Here is a 7,514-nt window from a genome sequence, read left to right on the forward strand (position 1 = left end):
TCCAATTTCCAGGTTTTAAGGGAAAAAAATATCTATCTACAGGAGGGGAACCTGTGGCTTAGTGGCTAACTCAACTGCCTAATATGTAATACAGCACAGGTTCAAATCCCAGTAAGGGTATGGCTAACTAATGAGAGCTAAATAGCTTGAAATATATCTATACTAGTCTCCCTTTATTTATTTATCAGCACAAATGCAACACACACACACACACACACACACACACACACACACACACACACACACACACACATATTGCTAAACTTAGCATGATAAAGCCATACCACACTGGATTTTCTGAAAATTGTTGTTTTTCCCCTTCTATTAAAATAGGTATTAGACATAGTGTTAGAAATGTATGTATGTATGTATGTATGTATGTATGTATGTATGTATGTATGTATGTATGTAAATATGTATATAGGGACACAGTGGCTAAGTGGCTAAGATGCTGAGCTTGTCAATCAGAAAGGTCAGCAGTTTGGTGGTTCGAATTCCTAGTGCTGTGTAACTGAGTGAGTTCCCATTACTTGTCCCAGCTTCTGCCAACCTAGCAGTTCGAAAGCATGTAAAAATGCAAGAAGAAAAATAGGAACCACCTTTGGTGGGAAAGTAACAGCGTTCTCTGCACCTTCGGTGCTTAGTCATGCCCACCACATGACCATGGAGACGTCTTCGGACAGTGCTGGCTCTTGGGATTTGAAATGGAGATGAGCACTGTCCTGTAGAGTCAGGAATGACTAGCACATATGTGCAAGGAGAACCTTTACACACAGACACACACTTTTAATCACATTTCTAATAATATTAAAGGGGTATATTTTGTTCTCTTTTCTCTCTTCAAAAACCAAAAATCCCATTGGCACTCTAAATCCTTCTTTAAAATTTAATAGATCTTAGTCTAAGAACAGGATTATGTACACAAAAGATCTATATAAAGATAATGTCTGGGGGATTCAGGTAATCTCAACACTTCATTTTAGATTAAATCTTGTGGTTTTCCTGCTCAATACTGATAAGACTAATAATCACACATTGTTTTTTCCATATTCAAGATGTATGCTGTTAATTACTTCTATCATATGCATAAATGGACACAAACTCTAGAAGCCCACACTAAGTCTTTTGTTGTTTTTTTTGTAATGATTTGGGACAATTAAAATATGTTTTTGTATATTGGATATCAAAGCTGTATAAATAAGTACATGATTATTTTAGACTAGATTGATGGTGTTAAAAGATCCCAAAATGGTGAAATTAGTTTTATTTATTCACATTTTAATAGAGTCTGAATTTGGAAGATGGAGAAGATACCATTCACAGTCATCCTTAACCTGAATATTCTCTCTCTCTCTCTCTCTCTCTCTCTCTCTCTCTCTCTCTCTCTCTCTCCCTCCCTCCCTCCCTCCCTCCCTCCCTCTTTTTACACACACACACACACACACACACACACACACACACACACACACAGTCTCTTTGTTAGAAGACATGTTTCCCTCTTTGAGTTAAGTCTATCTCCTGGAACTAATTTGAAATTGCTTTCTTTCCAAACATTTTCTTTTTCCTTCCCTTTCTTCTTTCATTTTTCTTTTCCTCGCCTCCCTAACTTTCTGATCTAATGCTGAATTCTGAAATTTTGTTCAGAATTCAAGTGTTGATCAATTCAAATCATTTAGCTGGGCCTACCATTTTTTTAGAAATGGAAAGGAAACAGTTTAATGAAAAGAAGGACTAGGGTTATATAATAGCAATGATCCAATATCTAAGGGGCTGACACAAAGAAGACTATTCTCCAACCTATTCTCCAAAGCACCTGAAGGCGGGACAAAAAGCAATGGATGGAAACTAACCAAGGAAAGAATCAACCTAGAAGAAAGGAGAAATTTCCTGACAGTGAGCTTGTCTTCAGAAGATGTGGGTGTTCCATCATGGAAGTTTTAAAGAAGAGATTTTGACCATCATTTGTCTGAAATGGTTTAGGGTCTTCTGCTTGATCAGGGATTTGGACTAGACAACCTCCAAGGTCTCTTCCAACTCTGTTATTCTGTTATTCTGAATATTTGTGTACGCAGTTACGAATCTATGTATTGGATTTGTTTCTCATTTCTCAAAGAACCATGGACATTTCCTCAGAAGATCCTAAGAAAACTGCTAGAAATTCAGCTAGAAATTCCCTCCTTTTTTCAATCTTTCTTCTTTGTTTCCTTCCTTTGTTAGATTCATTTGGGGGGGGGCATTGCTAGAGATTGTCCCACCCACAAGAAATGATTTTTCATGGGTGGCCTAAGGACTGAAAGTTCCCCACCCCGGATATTTATAAATTTCATGAGCTGCCAATTAAATTCCATTCTCATTCAAATGTATGTCAATATGCTTCTGTATGTGTCCTTGGATAACATATTTTTTAGCAGCTGTAATTTACTGTGAGGTGGTGAAGAGCATTATACTCATCCAACTTAAAAATAATGTGGCATAAATAACAGCTGCATTCAGCTCTGAGGCAATTATTTTCTTCCTGCCTTAATCATTCATAGAAAGAGGCACTGAAAATCCCAGAGAAGGACAAAATGAAACTTTATCCACATATAATTTGGAGTTTGTTGTGTAATACAGTACTGCATGACTTTACTTTTTTTAAAAAGAGTTTTATTACTTGGAATCTTATAAATGTGAAAAATGTTATTCTCAGACATTTTGGTGTCTGCACGTCTTGAAAATACTGGCATCTAAATAAGGAGTGTGAACAATCAGAGAAGTGTAGCTGCTACACTAAACTGAAAAATAGGTAGCACTGGTAGAGCTAGACAGGAGAAACCATTAAAGGAATCAGACCCAGTTAAACCAACTGTGCTTGAGCAGGTATGATTGTTTAGGAAGCATCTTGAGCTTTGTAAAGTTGCTGGTACAATACTAGTTCAATAATTTTTTCATGGCCTTCATCTTAGTTGCACTGGACAGTCTTTGGAGTTTGACTTGGTTGTTCCACTCATTGTCAGGAAATTTCTCCTTTTACTAGGTTGGTTCTCTCCTTGATTACTTTCCATCTATTGTTTCTTGCCCTGTCCTCAGGTGCTCTGGAGAATAGGTTGACTTTATTCAAGATACAAACCTTTATCTTACTTCTGCAGGTACTCCTCATTTTACAACCACAATTGGGGCTAAGCAAGGTGTTATAAGTAAATCTAGCCTTCCTCATTGATTCTGCTTTCCAGAGGACCTCGGGAACCCCAAGGACTCAGCAATTATCATAAATTTAGGATGGAAACTGAGTGGCAAATTCTGAACATGTGACTACGGGAATGCTATCATGGTTCCACCACAAAACCACGTGTGACTAAAGCGCGCTCGACAAAACCGCGTAGCTGACGTCATCACAGGGCGACAACAGCGTGGAGACAGAAGCACGCTGTAAACGCTAAACCTAAAATTAACCCCTAAACCTAAACCTAACCCCCCTAAACCTAATCCTAAACCTAACCCTAACCCTAAACCTAACCCTTAACCTAACCCTAAACCTAACCCTAAACCTAACCCTTAACCTAACCCTTAACCTAACCCTAAACCTAATCCTAACCCTAACCCTAACCCTTAACGTAACCCTAAACCTAACCCTAACCCTTAACCTAACCCTAAAGCTAACCCTAAAGCTAACCCTAAACCTAACCCTTACCTTAAGTTGAATCGGCTTGCTTTCACTATTTAAAGCGCCCTTCTTTCTCCGCGCTCGCTGTTGTCGCCCTGTTGATGATGTCAGCGACGCGGTTTAATCGGGCGCGCTTTAGTCGAGCGCGGTTTTGTCGTGCCACAGCTATCATGGTTGCAAGACACTTTCACTGCTGAAATTTGGAAAGCTCAATAAAGAAATGGTTGTAAGTTGAGAACTACCTATAATCAACATAAATCAGTAGAATTATTTGGACAAGTTAACATGTGTAGCTTCCAGTGTGATGTGCATCTTATGGACCTTTGTTTATATTCATATTTCCTCCTATTCAATATTGAAAACAATCTGTGGATTTTAAAAAAATCTGCAGGAACACTGCATATACTCTAAATGCATATCCATACACAAAATGTACATGTGTGTGTGTGTGTATATCTGCAGACCTCTCAACTACATTCCAAAATGCTAATCAAGGTAGAGAAATGGCCTAGGAAGTGTGAAAACATTACATTACTACATTCTACTAAGTAAGAAAAGGGTCAATATTGAATCTTTCAAACAATCAGAACTGTGCATCTCATCTCCCTTTTTTGCATGGCTAAGAATCACTGCCACATCTCACTCCTGCCTCATGGTGCGAAGGGGATCATTGCAAAATCTCAGTCATGTGTTAGAAATCATTTGTAGCTGGCCAACTAATGTATGTGGTCAATAATGGAGCTGCATGTGGTATCTTCATAGCAAAGAATCTATATCTTCTTCAATAACAAGGACTGGAATCTTCCACTTGACTGGGATTTCTGCTTTATTAATGATTCAGATTTCAGCTGCATTGAGCCAAATTGTAATGGAATCCTGCTTTTGATTTTGCAGTATATCAATCCAACAAGGTCAAATGTTTCTCTTTGACTTCATCTCCAGCTGAGGCCAGAAAAAAAAGATAGCCTTCAATAGCCTTCTTTACTATATTCACCCACACATCCCGAGTGGCTGCCCTGAGCAGCCCATAACCCATCTGTGAATTTGATGCGGACCAAATGCCTGAAAAGAATGTACTGGCTGATTATTTTCCATGTCCTTTGCTATATTTCAAGTGTGTCCTTCAAATACTTAATTACAGTTTTAGCAAGTCCTTGACCACTACAAAAGCAAGATATTATAAAATGCCTTTGAAGGAGGACTTTGCCTTTGAAAGCTAATCAAACCTGCAATGTGCAGTTACTAAAAGATCATGGTTCTCTAAACAAACTTTGCTGAATATGTGGGAGGAGGAGGAGGAGGAGGAGGAAAGTTTGCAAAGTTATTTATAATTCCGAAACAAATGCACAACTTTTCCACATAAATAGGTAAAGGTAAAGGTTCCCCTTGCACATATGTGCTAGTCATTCCTAACTTTAGAGGGCGGTGTTTATCTCCATTTCAAAGCCGAAGAGCCAGCGCTGTCTGAAGACATATCAATGGTCATGTGGCTGGCATAATTAAATGATAAAGGTGCATGGAATGCTGTCACCTTCCCACCAAAGTGGTCCCTATTTTACTACTTACATTTTAATGTGCTTTCGAACTGCTAGGTTGGCAGAAACTGGGACAAATAATGGGAGCTCACTCCGTTACTTGGTACTAGGGATTTGAACTGCCAAACTGCCAACCTTTCAACAAGCTCAGCGTCTTAGCCAGTGAGTCACCCCATCCCATTTAAAGACATTAATGGGAGAAAAATAAGAAAGGGTAATTTGCTAAATAGATTCACCAATCACACCACCACAAAGGAAAGGCTTAGCTTTTCCATTGAAAGTTGCAATATATACAAGTATAAAAAGGTAATGTTTGTTACTGTCATGGTTTGTTTTTCTGTCTCTCCTGCTCAGTGTTAGCAACCGATAAAACAGTTTTTGAAGTCACTGTCACATAGGAACACATGAATGTAGTTTAATGCATCCTAGGAAGGTAAATCAGAATTAACTAGGCATCGAAAGAGTGGCAGCAATTCCAAGGTAAAAAGCTATATGCAGAAGAATGATCCTAAAATGAATCAAACAATGAGAAATTTAGCTTTGTATAAAAATGTAAAAAATAATAATATGGGATTTCTTAAATCTTAGGCTGAAAATGTCTCTGAAACCAAAAGATACACAATCCCCCCCCATTAAAATCAGAGAAAGGATTTTAAGATGTGTAAAGACAAACTGAATATGTGACATCTCCTTCCAGCATCTGTGCCAGCTTCATGTTACTTTTTCAAAAATCAGTAATAGAGCAACGTAAATGTTGTTTGTTTGCTTATACGCTCATTGCTTTAAGGATGAGATGGTAGACTCTCCTCATCTTTCTCTGGTGAAATTGATAATAGATTTTCCACTTTCATCTTTCCTATTCCATGTTCTCACAGGAAAAATAGTAGTAATCAAATATTTTCTCCTTCTCTCACTTTCTCTCTCTCCCCTTCCTTTCTTTCTCCCCCCCTCCTTTCTCTCTCTCTCTCCCTCCCTCCCTTCCTTTCTCTTTTTCTTCTCTATCAGTGTTCTATCAAATGCAAAGAAGCCAATAGAAGAGAGATCATATTAACAATAGCAATAGCACTTAGACTGTTTTTTTAATTGAAAATTTTTGAGGAAAAAAAAGGCTTTTGCAAATATTTACCTCCCCTCCAACCCAACCCCGCCCAACATTCCCCCCCCCCCGACTTCCCAGAACAAATACAGGGTATAAATCTTTAACAAAGGTGTTCTAAAATAAACTTTAAAAAAAGTTAGTATCATATTTCATTTGAGCTTTAACTCCTCTTTTGTTAGGCTAACTCTAAACAGAGTTAACTCTAACTCATTCCTTGCTTCTTCAGTCATAAACTATCTGGAATTTCTTAGTCCCATATTTATTTTGAATATAGTCAATCCATCTTTTCCACTCCAGTTTATATTTCTCATTTGAATGGTCTTTGAGATATGCTGATATTTTAGCCATCTCTGCTAAGTTTGTAACTTTTAATGTCCGTTCTTGAATAGTAGGCAAATCTTCCTTCTTCCAGTATTGCGCCACCAACAGTCTTGCTGCTGTTATTAAATGCAAAATCAAGTTTCAACAGGAATACCTAACAGGAATAACTGAGGGGTAAACTTTATCCTTTTTAAAGAACATTTTGCATAATCCACCGTATTTTTATTCAAAATGCTTTAACCTTTTTACAAGTCTACCATATATGGTAATATGTAGCATCAACACAATCACATCTCCAGCATTTAGGTTGTAAATTCAGCTGCATAGAGGCCAGTTTTTTAGGAAAAAAATATGGAACGCTTCACGAATTTGCATGTCATCCTTGCTCAGGGCCTTGCAAGTCTTCTCTGTATTGTTCCAATTTTAGTATATGTGCTGCTGAAGTGAGCAGTAGCAATAGTACTTAGACTTATATACCCCTTCCCAGTGCTTTCACAGCCCTCTGTAAGCAGTTTACAGAGTCAGCATATTGCCCCAACAATCTGGGTCCTCATTTTACTAACCACAGAAAGATGGAAGGCTGAGTCAGCCTTGAGCTGGTGAGATTTGATCTGCCAAATTGTAGGCAGCCAGCAGTCAGCAGAAGTACTCTGCAGCACTGCATTCTAACCATTGTGCCATCTTGGCTCTTACCTATCAAACCAAAGTTATCCTCAAAAGACCCACAAAATTATTAATCCTTGCATGAAAGACAGGGGTAAAGAAGTGGGGGACTATTTCTTTAAAGGCCACCATGAATACAATCCAGATAGAATATTACCCGATTATCTTTACCAAGAGGTTGAAATCCTAAAAGGGAGTTATTAAGCCATCTTTATTTCTAGCTAATTCATGTATGGTACTCAGGCAGTTTAAA

General features: G+C 38.1%; 1 non-coding gene across 1 annotated transcript; it reads right to left on the reverse strand.

The window, feature by feature from the left end:
- Window positions 1–6,943: 6,943 nt before the first annotated feature.
- On the reverse strand, window positions 6,944–7,049 carry LOC148042771 (U6 spliceosomal RNA). The gene has a single exon (XR_015695084.1). It is a non-coding gene; the product is annotated as a U6 spliceosomal RNA (small nuclear RNA).
- Window positions 7,050–7,514: the final 465 nt, after the last annotated feature.

The sequence above is a fragment of the Thamnophis sirtalis genome, unplaced genomic scaffold (genome assembly GCF_051295495.1).
Source record: "Thamnophis sirtalis isolate CommonGarterSnake01/CBP01778 unplaced genomic scaffold, rThaSir2_p1.2 scaffold_14, whole genome shotgun sequence".
Classification (NCBI taxonomy): Eukaryota; Metazoa; Chordata; class Lepidosauria; order Squamata; family Natricidae; genus Thamnophis; species Thamnophis sirtalis.